Source organism: Apteryx rowi, unplaced genomic scaffold (assembly GCF_003343035.1).
Source record: "Apteryx rowi isolate R43461 unplaced genomic scaffold, aptRow1 scaffold_257, whole genome shotgun sequence".
In the NCBI taxonomy this organism is placed as follows: Eukaryota; Metazoa; Chordata; class Aves; order Apterygiformes; family Apterygidae; genus Apteryx; species Apteryx rowi.
In genome coordinates this window covers 834,139-850,759 of record NW_020448941.1, presented here as the reverse complement: position 1 = coordinate 850,759, position 16,621 = coordinate 834,139, and the positions used below count along the sequence as shown (strand labels likewise).

General features: G+C 43.4%; 1 long non-coding RNA gene across 8 annotated transcripts; it reads right to left on the bottom strand.

The window, feature by feature from the left end:
• Positions 1-2,586: 2,586 nt before the first annotated feature.
• On the bottom strand, positions 2,587-16,604 carry LOC112966803. Of its 8 annotated transcripts, none has more exons than XR_003253739.1 (4): positions 16,157-16,604; positions 12,820-13,160; positions 6,503-8,250; positions 2,587-4,190 (listed from the first exon to the last, which is right to left on the bottom strand). It is a non-coding gene; the product is annotated as an uncharacterized LOC112966803 (long non-coding RNA). The 8 variants fall into 8 exon arrangements; XR_003253738.1 differs by having other exon boundaries at positions 2,587-6,439; positions 6,527-8,250; XR_003253741.1 differs by having other exon boundaries at positions 6,527-8,250.
• Positions 16,605-16,621: the final 17 nt, after the last annotated feature.

Below are 16,621 nucleotides of genomic sequence, written 5' to 3'. Positions count from 1 at the left end.
AAACTGAGAATTTCTCCTCAACTATTTCCAATGCAGCCTTTATACTTTGTAGGGATAGAGAAGTGGCTAAGAAATCTGATCAGCAATTTCTATGGTGTTTCTTGGAAAATAAAAATTGTGATTTTAGCAAGTTAGCTCATGGTTTCTTACACTCTTGCAAACAATAATCCAGGCAAGGCACACTGACTTTTACACATACTAAAATGATTGTGACTGGGGTAAGGAGAAAGACCATGATACCTTGCCTACACCAAGCCTTTCAGATGTATGTGATCACAACACGTTAACTATTGTGGATTTTCTTCACATCACTAATTCTACACTGGCTCTTTTATGTTTGGGCATTCCTGCCATGGGAGATGCAGTAACTTCCCAGCCCTGGTATTTTCAGAGCACAGCTAGAAGTCTGGAATGGGGCACTGGACTTACGTGGTTTGTGTGTGCTGCAATTGTTGCTTTGGATGTATTAGCTTCTTTCCTTTTCTACCTTATTTCTGTGTTTGTATTAAAATTAAGAATCTTTGTGCATATTTTTAGTGCAGGCTCCAGAGACTTAGGCTTTTTCCTAAAGGTTTAGCTGGGGGATTATGAGTTCTTTGTTGGCCAATGTGTTGTCTGTACTGGTGCCATGCATTAAAGGAGCTGGAGTAAAATTGGCACAATATCCAGTTTCACCCAAATCAGGTTGTTGAGCAGGATCCGGAAGATTTGTACCCACAGAGGGCACAGTATTGAAACAGAAGCAAAACGTGTGATTTATTTCATTATTTACTAAGTGCTGTCATGGTGCTCACTATTATATAAACATTCTCTGCCGCAGGTTATTAATACTACCAGACACAAGCAGATTCAAGATGCAAATATCTTACATGAAATATGCCAAGAACAAAAACTTTAAGGACAGACAAGTTAAAGGTCTGGCTACACTGCAGGAATCATCTTAATGAAACTTTAGACTTTAAAAATAGCTAAGTGTTCCAATAGGAATAAATTGCCATTTGAGGAGCTAACCCTCTACCTATCCCCTTATAACTACCCCTCGCTCACTACTGCTATAATAAATTATGCCCTATTGAGTGTGTAAGCGATGCCAATCTGATCTTTTTGTTATATGATGATAAGGAATATCTACCCTTCCAGTGAACATTGAGACCTAGTAGGGTAGCAGATTTTAGGGGTTACACTACATAATGATCTCATATTTAAGATGAACAGGAAGCTTTTGGTCTTTAGCCTGCCCAGTTCTGTGAGTGTTAGGGAGTCACTGCAGGCTCCTTAGCCGGTGTTAGGAGTGGGTGGACAGTAAAATGGAAAATGGTGTGCTAGAGGAAAGAGAGCATGAAAGGACTGTTAAAGGGCTTGCCTTTACCTCCTGTGGGAGGAATAAAAGAGGCAAACTATTTGGAGACATACTGACAGAAGAAAAAAAAAAAGGAGTGTTTTACTCAGTGATAGCTTAAACACATTATAAAATCTTGAGATGGGTTGGGAAAGTTCTAGTTTTACCTCAATGTATCAGGCTGAAATAATCCTAAAGTGTATGATTTCTTGATGAAAACAACAGCAAGTATAAAAAATGTGTCTGCACACTTAGGTCAGTGAAGATTATAGGCCCCTTAAAAGATGGAGCACTCACAAGAATTACAAATTATTCTGGGCCCATGAAAATCATCCTGTTTTTAATTGCAGCATTAAAGACAAACCCACAAAGTTTTAAGTTCTGCTGGCAAGGCAAGCAATCATCATAAATCTGAACAAGGGATCATACATAAAGTGTAAATAATGACTGTGAGATGTTTCAGTAATAGCTATTTTTGTATTTAGAAATGTTTTTCATTTCAAAAAGTCATTAGCCCTTGTGCTCAGCCAAAAATTGCTCATAAGACTAACTAGGATCTTATACCATAAACTGTTCTTAAAAGGATACCGTGAGCTCACAACGAGTCATTTTTTCAAAAGACTTTTAAAAATGTTTCAGTACATTAATCCCTGGGGCTATGCTTGTCCTTTTGTCACAACACTTTAGCATGTTTTTCAGTGCTTTACTTTGCCTTGTCACAGCATTAAATGCTCCACACAAGCCCAGGGAACCAGGAAATAAGGAGGAAACTGAAACAGCCTGAAAAGCACAGTCAAAAGCTGAAAATAAGCCAGGGAGGGGGAAGGGGAACTGAAAAGGTATTTTTTATTAATTATCAGTTCTAGGAATTGTTAGGAAGAGAGAAAATTGTTAGGTAACAGAGTCCCTGTAATTTAACATTTAATTTTAGCAAGTACTGCAATAAAAAGAGGAGAGAGAGGGAGAAAGAGAATTCTCTTCTGAGATTAGAACAAGAAGACTTTAAAATAGAAAAAAAAAATTAAAAGGACAAAAATTGGGCCAAAACCAGAGTGCAGCATGTTGTAGAAGAATTGTACAATACAGTTCCCCTGTCTTCTCTGCGGTTTGAAACAAAAGTTTATTAACATTGTGATCGAATGCCAGGATAAGTTGCTGAAGTTAGTTACACTGACTTCAGTGGGTACTGAAGGCCTAACTGGGAACGGTTACATAGGTCATCAAACAAGAAATAAAATAAATAATAATAAATTCAGTAATGCTTTTTATTATATCACATTTGTATCACATGATATATTAGATCACATTTTTATTTTATCACATTTGTTTCAGCGGTCCTATCCTGCCACTGTGTAGCTGGGCCCTTCTCCTTGCAGGAACCCTAAAGGGTATTAACAAAAATCTGTCAATAAAGATTACACTAAAAGGTTGTGGCCCAAGACAACAGTACTAGGTGGCAGTCGAACAGGGTGGAAATTCATCTAAAGCTGAAGCTGCTAGAGTTTAGACTACACTGCTTCTGTTATAATTATCTCAATGTTAGTCACATAATCAGTATTACATAGGAAAAGCTCTGGCTTCCTGGTTCGAGCTATACCGGCATTTTACTTGGAGCGTAACAAGGATAACTGGGTGTTTATCCAACTTTTGCTGCTGACCTGCTTGGAAAATTATTTGCATAAGATGAAAAACCCTAACTCTTCCTCTTTGTTGGAATAGATTCAAGAAGCCGGGAAATGTGCGACTGACAAGACAGAAACTTGTACAGCTAGACCTGTGTAAATAAGGAGTATTATCATGTTCTGACAAGCAGGAATTCAGTCCATTAAAACACCACCCAAGAATCAATTTCTATGCAAGTGAAAGATGAACAGTGGGCGAAGACGCAAAATTGCTGACAGAGGGCTGGATACATTTCCTGTGTAATCCTTTCTCTTCTTACAATGCTTTTTTAGCAACTTCCTTGTCAGAATTCACACACTGATGCCCTGCTTTTAGTGCTAGATGTGCATGAACATAGATCCTACCTTCGTTTGGCTTGTTCTCACCTTTTGCTTCTGCCTGAGAAGGCCTGCAGGGGAGCCCCAAAACAGCCACTGCAGGCTGCTGTCCAGTCCAACGCAGAGCTTACATCAGTGAGCTTTTGATCTAGTCCTCCATGCAAGATGAATTTCATGCTTAAAATGATAGGCTCATACCTCGTAACTTTAGATGTCTAACTTTAGATGACAAGTAGGCAGAATCACCCTTTGGAGGTGCTTGTGTCTCCTGTTGACTCAGCAGAATGACTAACATCCTAATAGTCTTTATCAGTCTGGCCTGCCTTAAGCAGAAGCAAGCTGTGCACAGGTAAAAACACCAGAGCTGTGTTAGTACTGGTAGTTCCACTGCCATTTTTACTACTGGAACTGTACTGATGAGAAATTCCTTGAGAGCGGCAAGGGTGAATGGAGTCCAGAAACAGCTCCCCACTCCTATACTTAACTTTCAGCTAGGCCCTACAGAGGTCTTAAACTAAGAGAGTTTTCCACTGTTCCCATTCATGAGGTGAGTTTCCTGCAAGCCATCTCTGCAGTTCTGCAAGGAGACTCATAGAGAGAGGTGGAAACTTCCCCGATTCAGTAATCGCAATGCCCATTCTTGCAGGTATAAAAGGGCAGCATGCAGTCATCTATATAAAGAATGTTCTTCAGATGGGTTATGTATAACTCCCTGATGGCAAGGGTATCAAATGAAGGTCGAACATCAGAGACCTTTAGGTTATTACGAAATATGACTCATGGATTAACTGCCTGTCAGATTTTCCATTATGAAACTTTAACCACGGCCCATATCTGCACAGGACCAACACCTGTAAAAGTACAAACAAGTTGTTGTGTATCCACTTGCATGGAAGTGGGTCAGGAGATGTGCTATGGTATCAAGAGAACCTTTTTTTTTAATTACCAACTATTAACTAAGGAATAAAAACAAGGGAAAAAATGAAGAAAATGCTCTATGGTAGTAAAAAAGATTCTTAATTTTGAAGTACACCTTTTCCAAAGGTTCTGCAAGATAAGTCTTCATAGTTCAGTTGTATCAGATGAATCCCACCTAAAAATCTGTGTCTGCAGAATATCATTATTTTAACCATGATGAACATCACTGCTTCCTAAATCAAGCATCTCCTTTTCCAACTACACATGCTAGCATGAGCAAAACTGAAAAAGCAACTATTCCTGTTCTGAAAAATGATTATTAAAGTACTAAACTAAAAAAGAACAAATTAATTTATATTTTGAAAATCAGTAAGAAGATTCAGCCATTCGGTGGAAGACTGTTATTTGTCAGTAGTCATTACCTCTGGCTGTTTAGAGCTGGCAGTAAATTCAAAAAGGCAGAAGGTGTGCTCTTTACAATGAGAAATGTGCTCTTCATCTGCATGTCACCAGTTTAATGGACTCAACAGGTGAGATTCAGCTCACCTAATTTTAGATGTTTAGCATGTACATGTCTACATCCAAGCTAGGTGCCCCATAGGCACTTTAAAGGTATGTCTTATCTGATCTATTTTAGACATCTACCTTAAGATGAGGCAATTCATGACCTCGGAGTGTCTGTTTCTCCCCAGTGGCTGTAACAGGGGCCTGAGGTGACTAGCTTGGATCAAGTGTTCCATGTAGCCATCTACAGTTATCAGGTGAATCGTGCCTGCATACTCTTGTCTCCACAAGGCTGGTAATTTATGTGAAATGATTTAGCCAATGCTGTTCATTGCTATTAAAATGTTTTTTCTGTATCACAGGAATACTATCACATCTGGCATAAATGAATCCTAGTGGGCTGAAAGAGCCTAAAAATTTCAGCACTAAATTATCTTCTTGCCTCTAGAGATGTTCCAGATCAGAATTTCGGTATGCAGTTTTCACTACAGTTGCCACTGTGGCATCTAATCTGTGAACACAGAAATCTCAGTTTCTTTGCCTGTTAGTTCAATTCATTTCATAAGCACTATATTAATTTAAAAGCACGATATTCATCTAAATGTTAAACTACTGCTCTGCTGGAAGTTACCTATGAGGAACAATTTAGTCTCGAGAAGTCTGAGGAGAGGCAAGATAGCAGTACACAAATATATAAAAAGTAGCTGCAAGAGGAAGGAAATAAACTACTCTTCCTGTTTACTATGAATAGGATAAAAAGCAATAAGCTTATAGTACTAGTAAGAAGATTTAAGCTGGGCTAAAGTGAAGTGGCATGCAGCAGTGAGCCATGCAGTGACTTCTTTGAGTTGAACAGCACCATCCTGCTATCTTTTAGACAAAAGGTTTTGTAGCAAGTGTTGATGGAAAGTCGAAAGGAGCCATTTCTCACAGAGAGGCAGCAGCTTCTGCTTCCTGCAGGTTTCTGCTGACTCTGAACCACTGCCTGTGTAAGGGGTGGGAGTACTGCTCTGCTGTGCCTGCGAGCACCTGAAAGGAGCTGGGAGCTGTTGACTCGCTAACAAGCTTTTAGTCTCAGCGTGAGGCAGGTGTTCCTGGCTCCTGTGATGTTCGCAGCTGAAGAGCAGCTGCTCTGGTGACAAAACAGGAGCCTGGTACCCTGCCTCTTAGGAAGAGCCAGTTGCTACTGGGGTTGGGAGCCCTACTGTGGTGTTAGCATGTGGCCGATGTTCTGAAGATCGTTAGATGAGCATCCATCCAGGGTGGTTAGATATAGTTAATCTTAAGGCAGTTTCATGGACTAGATGTCTCAAAAACCTTTTACCTTATATAACTGGTTAACTGGAAAGGGTCAAATGTGCAAACTGAAGCCTGAACTAACCCTTTTACAATGGAGTGCGCAAGAACTCCAGCTACATGTTTTAACTGCTTTGAGCTGCACTGTTGACCAACTCTAGCAAAAGAGACAAGGTGGTCTTGGAAGAACCTATCCAATAAAAAGAGTGTTTTCCCTTGACATGAAAGTTTTTGTTTCTTTGCTGCCATCTCAAGAAATATGACTGGAATAAAGATTATGCAGCTGGGTGCTCCTATTTATTACTCATTTTCTTCTCATTCCACTCTAGGAAATACTGTTGCACCATTGTATCAGCAATCCAGCAAACATCCATGGGGAGACCTTACAGGAGGACAAGGTGATTTTATTTAAAATAAAAACAGAAACAAGACAGGTTTCACTCACCCACATTCACAGTCTCACACTCACAAGTGTGTGGTGTCCAAGAAGTCCATCCAGCCGCCAGGCACCAGGGCAGGGTGTTCAAGGCATCCAACAGCCAGGCACCACAAAAATTGTGGCCAAATGTTAGGTCCAGGATCCACTGTGAGGGCATGAAGGACAAGTGATGCCAGCTACCAAGTCCATCTCACATCTCCTGGGTTAATCCTAGGATGGTGACCATATGCAGGGTTTGGATATGCCTTTTGGAGCTGACATCTGACAGGATCTCCATCCTGTTCCACCTGTAGTAGTTATCAGGACTAGTCACTGCTCTTTGTCTCGAGATCTGGGTGTCTTGTGAAATGGCAGGTAGACATCCTGGGGTCTTGATCCAGGTGCCATTATAGAGACCATATGAAGGGTTCTGTCCTTTCTGCATGCTCCTGCTGGCACCTCTGCACCCAGGCCTTCTCATTTGTTCTCCATTCATACCAATATGACCTTTCTATTACAATTTTATACATCACTTTCTCTCCCTTGTGATTAGAAATCCTTCACTGGCCAAGGGACAGACCTAATAGTCAGCAGCAATGGTAGGGGAGTTAGAAAGGTGGGCCTCCATGCCCCTTTTTCTTGATGATCAGTATTGGGTTCTGTCCATTTGCCCTTCAAGGTTCATGACTTAGTTCTTTTAGTCCCTGCCAGGGAACAGCAAAGGCTGGCTGCTCAGTAAGGCCCAGGAAACCAGAAGCCAAGGGCAGTACCATGGCTGGCAGGACAGGGCCCCCAGAAAGGCAAGCAGCCCCAGGCATCAGGCACCTCTGTGGTGACAGGGCTGGGCCAAGGCCAGGCTGGGCAGTTGACCCACAGGTTGGGGCCAGGATCAGATGTGGTGAGAGCAACCAGAGTCAGACACAGCCCTGTGAGGGCCAGGCAGCTCTGAGGCTAGGCTGGGCGATCAGCCCATGGGTCAGGGTCTGGATCAGACCCAGTGAGTGTAACCAGGGTCAGACACAGCCTTGTGATGACGGGTCGGGGCTGAGACTAGGCTGGGCAGTGAGCCCATGGGTCGGAGTCCAGATCAGGTCTGATGAATGTAACAAGGGCCAGACAAAGCCCCATGAATGCAAGGCAGGTCCATGGTGATGAGACAGGTCCAGGGTCAAGCCAGGAAGTCAGTCTGCAGGTCAGGGTCTGAATCAGCAGGATCTACTGTCAGACATAGCTGAGGCTGAAATGGAGACCAGTACACCCACAGCATAGCTCAGGCTAGGACTGAGGGCCCCAGGCTAAGCTTAAATGGGCTTCTGGGCCCATGGGCAGGGGTGTGGGTGGAGGCCACAGGTGGGGCTGGTCTAGGCCATTAAGGCCTATTAGTGCCCTCTGTGCCCTAAGAATCCTGTGAGCATTTTGAGCTGTCATCACCCTTATATCTGGTCACTAACCACTGTATAGGGGCTGTGTTTTTCACGTATTTTGGTGTGACACAAAAGTTACATTTAGTATTTAAAAATGGTAATTGAAAGAGAAAAGGCTTACAGAAACTAAACAGAAAAGCATTGGTGCTTTCTTCAATGTATAATATTAATACTGCTTAATAGAGGAGCCATCTTGACTAGGTGCCTGTTTGGATTTAGATAATTACCAGCTTACCAGTTCAAAAATAAGAATGCAGAGCAGCCAAGATTTACTGGCATGCCTCTTTCATTTCTTCCTGCTGCTTTAAGTCACTCTTCTTTTGCCTTCATCTTCTGTTACTTTAAGCTTGCCTGCAAGAGAAAGATACACTCGTAAAATTGGAATCTGCTTGTAAACCAGTATGGTTAACTCCAGGCATCCATGTAGTATTCAAAAAGGGGCATAGACAGCTAGGTATGAATTTTTTTCTATTGAGCAAGATCATACCATAATCTTTTTCGGCAAAGGGCTACATTTTTAATACCAGTAGGAATGCAGTGGAAGCTGATAGCTTGCACAGGGGCAACCATCCCTGCTCCTCCTCTGTCAGTGCTGTGGAACAGGCTGCCTTATGTAGGAAACAGGTAGTTGCTACAGTGTGAAGAAGCCTGCTTCGCAGCACATGCCAGAACTTAATGGTAGCAGAAGCTGCTGCTTTTCTGGGACTAGCTGACTAGTAGTATCTTGCCTCTGTCCAGCAGATCATAACTCCTGCTGAGGTCTGGACCATGCTCCCAACTTTTTTTCCCATTTGGAGGACAAAATCCACAGAAGCTGCTGGACTCTCTTTGTGCTAGTGTAAGAAAATCTATTGCTTTGCAAGTTCTTCCTGTTCCTTATTGACCTAATCTAACCTGAAAAAGGCCACTTGTATTCCTGCAAAAGAATACCAGTGTATCCACATGGCCTTTTGCCCAGGTTTAACATAATTCCTTTAAAGCAAACTGCAAATTAATAGTGGTGCAGCCTTCCTGTGCAGGCAAGCCCTTAATCTAATTGGAACAGGGAAAACAGCATTTGGGAAGGCAAAGTAGTGCATAAACTTGGGGAGTGAGAGAGGGAGGCAATATAATTTGGAGTCTGGTGGGGATGATAGATGTGTATGTGGAGAGCTAAAAGAGATTAAGGTTTTTACAATACAAGATATCAAGGAATCTAGGGATGTGAAAAACAGACAGAACTTTTCAATGTTCAGAGAGATAGATTATTCCTTTCTTTCAATCTTCCACTCAGAAAGACAACAATTCTTGATATTTTAGTCAGAAACAACTCTCCCTTGCATCCCCTACAACCTTGAGCCACAGAACCCGCCCCCCCCCCCAAGTTTTGACTGTGCATAACTTGGAGCATATAGTTACTACTGTCTCTCCGTACCAGTCTTTACCACTTCAAAATATAGCTCTCACTTAATAAGGAGTACTAGCAACCCTTAGCATTCCTCAGATAGCTGAAGCCACCGCTGCTTAATCCAAACACTCCTGTCAGCCACACTGTGTTGCACAACCACCACCTGTAGAGGTAAACGCTTGTCAGATGTTGGCACCCGGCAGCAGGATTCAAAGCTGTTCACACAAAAGGAGAGAACACTGGCAAGGTATTTCCTTCTAACCTCAGGAAATATCTGCCCCTTCCCACATGCACAGCACTGCCAGGGTAAATCCGCTACAGCCAAGCAAGCTGCTTGGCAGAATCAGAGAATCATTGGCATAGCAGAGACAATTACCTAGGACACAGGCCTGAGGCTGGGAGTGAGGGACTGGCTATTTCACCAGGCTCTGGTCTGGGTGCTAGTTTGTAGCAGTAATCCCTACTAGGCTGGGCTGAGCACAGCTTTCTTCCATCCTCCCACAGAGTGCTCAGCCCACATGGCAGTTACTTCCATAGCCTGCTAGCTGTGCACACACAGTGCTTAGGGAGGGAAGTGGCAGAGTGAGGCAAACGTCTTATGCTGCAAGTATTACACGCATTCTGGACTCAGATGAGCGAGGCAGTCCCAGTAAGACACCAGGCCAGTCTTTTCTTGGACCAAGCATGTAACATTTTAGGTTCACAGCAAACAGAACTGGTAAATCTTTGCTTGTCTGGAATACCCTCTTCTGCCTCAAAAGTGGACTTAATCGAAGACCCAGGTCAAGGTTGCAAGAGACACATAGAAAAGGCAGTGCCATTAGAAACTATTCATCTACAGCAGAGAATTAAAACTAACTAGCTCCTTTGTTGTTGTTGTTGTTGTTGTTGTTGTTGTTGATGATGATGATGTTGTGCCTACACTCCTCCCTTTGCCCACACTTTTGCCATTTCAGTGGCAGCCTTGGGCAGCACTCAGGTCACCAGTCCTGGGCCTTGACCCCAGCTAAAGAAGTATCCCCTGTTGGCCTGTGCTGTGAGGACCTCTTCTCAGAGCAATGCTCTGGGGACGAATTTAGCACGGCRATGGAGAGAAAAGCTTTGTGAAATTCATGGACTGGTTCTTTCCTGGTGTCAGATCTTTGACTGCAGCAGAGGAAATAAGGGCAGAACTGCACTTGTACTTCCCCAGCTCCCACAGTAGCCGCTGACTACCACACTTGATCTTGTCACCAAACTATTATAGAAAAGGAGGGCTCCATTAAAAAATAAAAAGCGTTGAGTGCTGCACCAAATAAGGACTAGCATATGACCAAACCCTTTCTGTGCATCCCTAGTCTAGAGTCATAGCTTCTAAAACTTTTCTGTCTCTTCTTTCTGTAGAGTCTTTTGCGTTTTTTCAGGACAAGATATGAATCTCTTTGAAGTTTTCAAACATGCTCCAGGCATCTTTTCAGAGAATTATCATGAATCTGCTCTTCATCAACACTTCCCCAATCAATTCTGTCATTGGTCTGGGAGTGCAGCAAGATGGGGGAAGGGGAGCTGGCATGGCTTGGGTGGCAACACACTAATCAAGGAACAAAGGAGCTGTTAATCAGATTGCCTTTTAATTCTTCATGTAAGTTAAACACATTACGTTCTCCATAAGAATTAGGGTAGAGGTGTATTCAGCATATGCTGTGATAGAACAAAGTATTGCAGCATAATGCAGGAGGTTTGGTAAATATTCTGTCAAATTCTGTCCAGGTATAGTTTAATAGCCATATTTTTTATTCTTAGTAGCTTTATTCCTTGGAATAAGATACTGTATCAAAACAGAGATGAAAGTACTCAAACCAGAAACTATGAGAGAAAAACAAACTGTGCACATTTTGGCTAAAATCCCTGTTGCAATTCTACAGGCAACAGAAACTCTGCCCAGATTTTCTGGAAATTCCCCACTGAATCCCACAGTTTGTGCTAATGAGATGAGCACCCTAGTGCATTCCTTCCCTGAGGAGACGTGGGTGCACATCTTATGCTCTCCTGGTCTGCCCCTGCCTACCAAGAGAATGAGGCTGTGGCTTCACATAGGTTTCCTTAGTAACAACACTGGCTTAAGCAGCTCTAGGCCTTCTGTCTTCCTTGCTAGTTCCAAGGCTTCCTTGCAACTTCCAGGCTAGTTACCCCTACTCATGTTGGACTGGCATAGGCATTTGTATAGCCATCACAACCAGACTGAAGGACTGATCTGGGTGAAAAATAACTTTTTTTTTCCCCTGTGTTATTTGAGAGGCAGAAATGAGTTGGGGGTGCAGAGAGGTAGGGATTGTGTAAGCTAGCAATGCTGCTTAAAGAAGTGCTTGGTTTAAGTGTACCAGCTTTGCCCTGCACACTGGGTTAGAGCACGTATGGTGGGAAATATCTACTAAATTGAAGAAACTCATTGACTAGGAAACAGTATCTGAGCCTCTGGTTTCACAGGCAGCAGAGTTGACTTAAACAGTCTTTTTCCCTACACCTACAAATGAACAGTTATTTTAAACTCAGATCAGTTTCTTCATTCACTTCACTGACCGGCACCACTAACAGCTATGCTGGGTCAGCCAAGGGGATGCCTTGAGGGCAGGAACAAGTGGCCAGTGCCGGGAACTGCCTACACCAGTACTGCCACTGAGAGAAATGTCTGAAGAATGACAGCCTCTGAAATGTTAAGAACCTGAGAAGGCCATTTAATCCAATAGGCCTGCTTTTGTTTTGAAGTTAGAGGAACACTGCCAGCTTTAAAAAGGGTGGGTTTTTTTATATTCTACCTTGAAAATTGCCTTTACATGCATTATTTAAAACATTATCCATTGGTCCAAAAAGTTTTGTAGCTGCTGCTATAGGGAAATGCAGACTTTGTAGAAGCTGAAGGCTTGACTAGGAGTATATCAGTGGTTGCATGTGCTTCTTCTGTTCCTGTTCTTCCTCCAAATCAATAAGAGCCTGCCCTTTGATACCTAAAAATGTCTGCAGAAATCTGGGAACTGATCAGATGCAGCATTAGAAAATTATGCTGATAAAGGCAGATCCCAGATATTCCTGATACACTGTTGACTAAAGACTTCACAATATCAGCTGATTGCCAGCACCAAAGCTGCATTAGTAAAATAAATTATGGCAAATATATGTTTAATTGTTATGCTTGCCATAATTTACTACATGAATTTAGTTCTTGCATTTTTCTACAAAAAAGTTTTAACTACAGTCACTTCACACCAAGTTTAACAACTAAGTTAAAAATATCTGCTTCCCAGCCCCTTGGCTAATTTGTCTGACTGGACAATACTAACTTTGTATTTTTTAATTCCTCACCAGCTTGCATTATGGAAGACTCACAAAAATAGAGTATGCGGCCCTAGTGTCATGACCAGCTCTATGGGAGAAGATACAACTTTTCAATATTGCAACCTGAGAATTATATGCATGGTAGGATTTATATTTTATCACACTCTGGATTTCACGACCTAAGTCTGAGYTGCCTTATCATTAGCAAAATACCTCCTTACCTTTGAAGTAAGCCCATCTTCTCTGTAAGATGGGAAATCTGGTTGTAAGATGTCTTGTACCACAACAGAAACACTGAGGCCTTATGAAGAAAAATGCTGAACTTGTATAAAGTCACTCTGGCAGATCAAAGGTGTTTAAAAATTTTTGAAGTGGAGACTGCAGTGCAGCAGAGTTTATGCTAGACCAGGCAGCCCCAGTTAAACAAAGTATTCCTCCTATTCTCTATTTAAGGATTCTCATTTCCAGCCCCTTTCACTTCTCTTGAAGACCACTGGTGAGAATGGTTCTGTCTGCATGTTCCAGGGTGGGGATGTCTCTAACCAACAGCTGGTCTTGAAGTCTGGGAAGAAGAAATATGGTGTAAGAGCAAAGGGAAGAAGGGTGTTCTACAGCTGATGGGATGGAGGACATACTCTGAAAGCATGGGGGCTGGGAAGAGGAGCCTGCAGAGATCAGCGGAGACTTGGCAAGGAGAACATAACAGTCATARTGTAGTCAGAGCAAGCCAAAACAAGCTTGAAGCATGGCCAGATATCAATGGCCTGGCCAGTGAAACAGATCATCATTTTTCTACGGTCCAACAGGGAGAGAGATGGGAGCTTGCGGAACAGATAGCAGCTCCAGTGAGAGAAGTCAAYAGAGATCAATAGTGCTTACCTGGAGTATCCTGTCCTGCTCACGTATCTCTGACTAGGAAAAACATGTGGTAAATATAGGCCTTATGCATCCTGTCAGACTAGCTGACAAGAACTGAAGCAAAACATTTGTGATGATGCACAATGTACAACAGATACTCCTTCTAGTTGACACAGAAGTAGGAAAAGCTGAAGGGGGCGGAGGGCAGAGGGTATGTATATATGATGTATCGATAGTCTCAGACCAGATAAGGAAACTCATGTAAGCAAGGCTGGCATCCACCAACCTTGGGTGATAATATTTTAAAGGGCAGCTCCACTTAAATAGTGTTGACTTTCCAATCCAAACCGACTGGTGGCAACCAGGGGTACCACTTTCCTAATGCAGGGTAACTATCCTCTCAATACTCAGAAAGTTGTATCTCTAGCTGTTCTCTGAGGCTAATAGCGTAGCCTTTGAGAATGCATAACAGATAAGGCTCTGCAGGTGGGCAAATATCAAATTTGAGAATCCTGGTAGGATCTGAGTAAGAATTGAGTGTCCAAGCAGCCAGCAGTGTCAGGTTTTAAGCACTTTTGGTTGAGGCCATCAGCAAAAACTTACTGAGTTAAACAGACACTGAGCAGGAGTTGTGAGGACTCCAATGTTAGCTAAATGCTTGACTCAGGTACTCATTAGCTGCTCAACTTCCTCTGGCAAACTGGCTGTAGGTCAGGTTCATGAGAATAAAAAGTGAAACTGAGAACACATAGTTCTGTCCAATGCAAATGGTAACCTACTGACAAGTCAAAGGAATACTAACTTCCCTAAGCAATAGAATGACTTGTGTGCTTGCAGCGTAAGACTTCAACTTTGTAATTTGCTCTGCTTCGCTGAACTGTGTTGAAGCAAACCTCCAGTATGAAACACACAGCCCCCTCTACTAACCTATCACTCCATCATGCTTTGTGGAGCTTCACAGAAGCATGTGGGCCCACCCGCTTTCCTGACTGCAGGACCAGGAGTTAAATTATCATTATCCTTTTAAAACTTGTACAGTGAAGAAGGCTTAGTTAATGTCATTTTCTAGTTTGTATGAATTATATCAGACAATGCTATTGTTTACTAAAGCTTTGCAAACATTGTAGGGATGTAAACATTGCAGGAAGTGTTTAAATCAAAACAGAATTTCCTTAAAGTTATAAGAAGAAAAGGAATGAAAAGATTTTTTATTTAAAATTCAGTTTTAAAAACACAGAATTTGGGCCTAGATCTCATAGCAGTTTTCTTTAAAATATAGAATCTTTTTTACTTTTAACTGATCTGAAGCAGCCTTGGTCATGTGAACACACCTGCAACTTTTTAAATGATATAAGTAGATGCATCTGGGGAAGAAATACAGGTATAAACCTTTAACTCTGGAGGTGTAAGGTAGCTACAAAAGCAGCATGGAAGACCTAAGCAGAAGAATGGTAAATATTTTGTTTAAAGACAGGAAGTGTCCTGCATAGAACTGCCTGGTTTGTTTGTGAGGAGTATGCATGATTTATTTAAGGATTTGTTCATGTGTGTTTAAATTTTGTGGTGCTTAATTTTTGGAGTGGAAGGACTCTTGCCCTAGAGTCTTTAAGGGAAGTTGTGTTGACTCAGGTTAAGAAAAACTAAGATAGGTTTTGGTGTGTGAGCACTCTAGGAAAGCTTTGTCTTAAGTCCCATGGTGAATCTAGCTACATTTCTGGGGTAGGAATCTTCCTTATGCCCTCTTGATAAGAGGCAGAAACCCAAAGGAGGTGATGGTGGATGATTAATGGCTATATATGGATCAAAGACAAGCAAACAAAGCCTGTTTCTTTCTCCCCTGTTAATAACTGCTAAAGTGCTTTGAGCCTGTGTGTTTGTTAGTACTCTTTACTGATCCAAATTCAAGGAAACAGCTCTAGTGTTTTCTGCGTCATCAGGCCTCTTGCTTGTGATGGTGGAGGGGTATGGAAGTGTCTCCCTCTGAACAGCGAAAAGTAGGTTGTTGCTTGTTGTTTGACTGGCATTTTACAGGCTAATAGTAGATTTGAGTCCTAATGAGTCCAAGGTGCTGCCTTTTGTGGATATAATGGGATAGCTTGATAAAGCAGCCAGTACTGGGAGAACACAGGTGACCTTTGGCAGCTCAATAGATCTGATGGTTAAAGGCAGCTTTGGGAAAAGAGGTGATTAATATTTGTAATAACTAATGCTGACTACCAACCCTAGCATGTTAGGGCTGTGAGTGCCTAGATATCGAGTGCTGCCTAGCTGCATGTTAATGAGCTCGGAGCACCTGAGGCAGGACACTCAGTAATAGTCTAGAGAGGCTGCCTTGAGAGAGGTTAGGTGAAATGATCTCTTGTGAAGTGTGCAGAAACTGGTGGAGGATTGCACAGTGGGGCAGACAAACAGAGGAGGCCTGCTCTGCCCCACATGAGCTGCTAAGGCATCGTGTAAGGACCGGCGTCGAAGGGCCGCCAAGGCTAGTCGGCGGGGAGGCGGCGTAAGCGGGAAGCCGGAGTGTCCGTGGGTGAGGTGGCCCTCCTTCCCCTCCCCCGCTGGCCGTTGCCCTGGCTCCCGCGCTAGGTCACACTCAAGCCGGGCAGGTCACACAGCGCACCACTACTAGCGCCCTCCTCCTGCCCCCCTTCGCGCCCGAGCCTCGCACCACTGGCCCGCCACCCTTCCATCAGAACCTACGCCACTGTGTCGGGGGAAGCTCACAAGATGGCGGCGGGCGCCGGCAGGGCCGCCCACGTGACCTAGAATCCGACTCCTTCTAGAGACATCGTCGCCGCGCGCGCGACAGAGCTCTCGCGAGCACGCCGAACAAAAGGAGGGGGCTGGGAAAGAAGGAAGGGCACCGTGATCTCGCGAGACTCCGTGGCGAGGCTAGGGGAGAAGAGCAGGCCGCCTGGAGGAAATCTCGCGGTATTGTCAAGAGAGCCCGAGAGACCCAGCCGCTGCTGCACGGGCTCGGCCGCTGAAGTCTCGCGATATCTCCGGCGCCCCCTTCATAGAAGACTGAGCAGAAGGGCCCRCGCAGATCTCGCGATAGCGTGGGCTGCCCCTCTCCCCCCCGCTTCTCCCCTGGCGCAGCGCGGTCGTTTTTTCTCGCGATAGCGCTCCCGCAGGAGAAAGGGGGAGGGGAGCGATCCGGCAAGG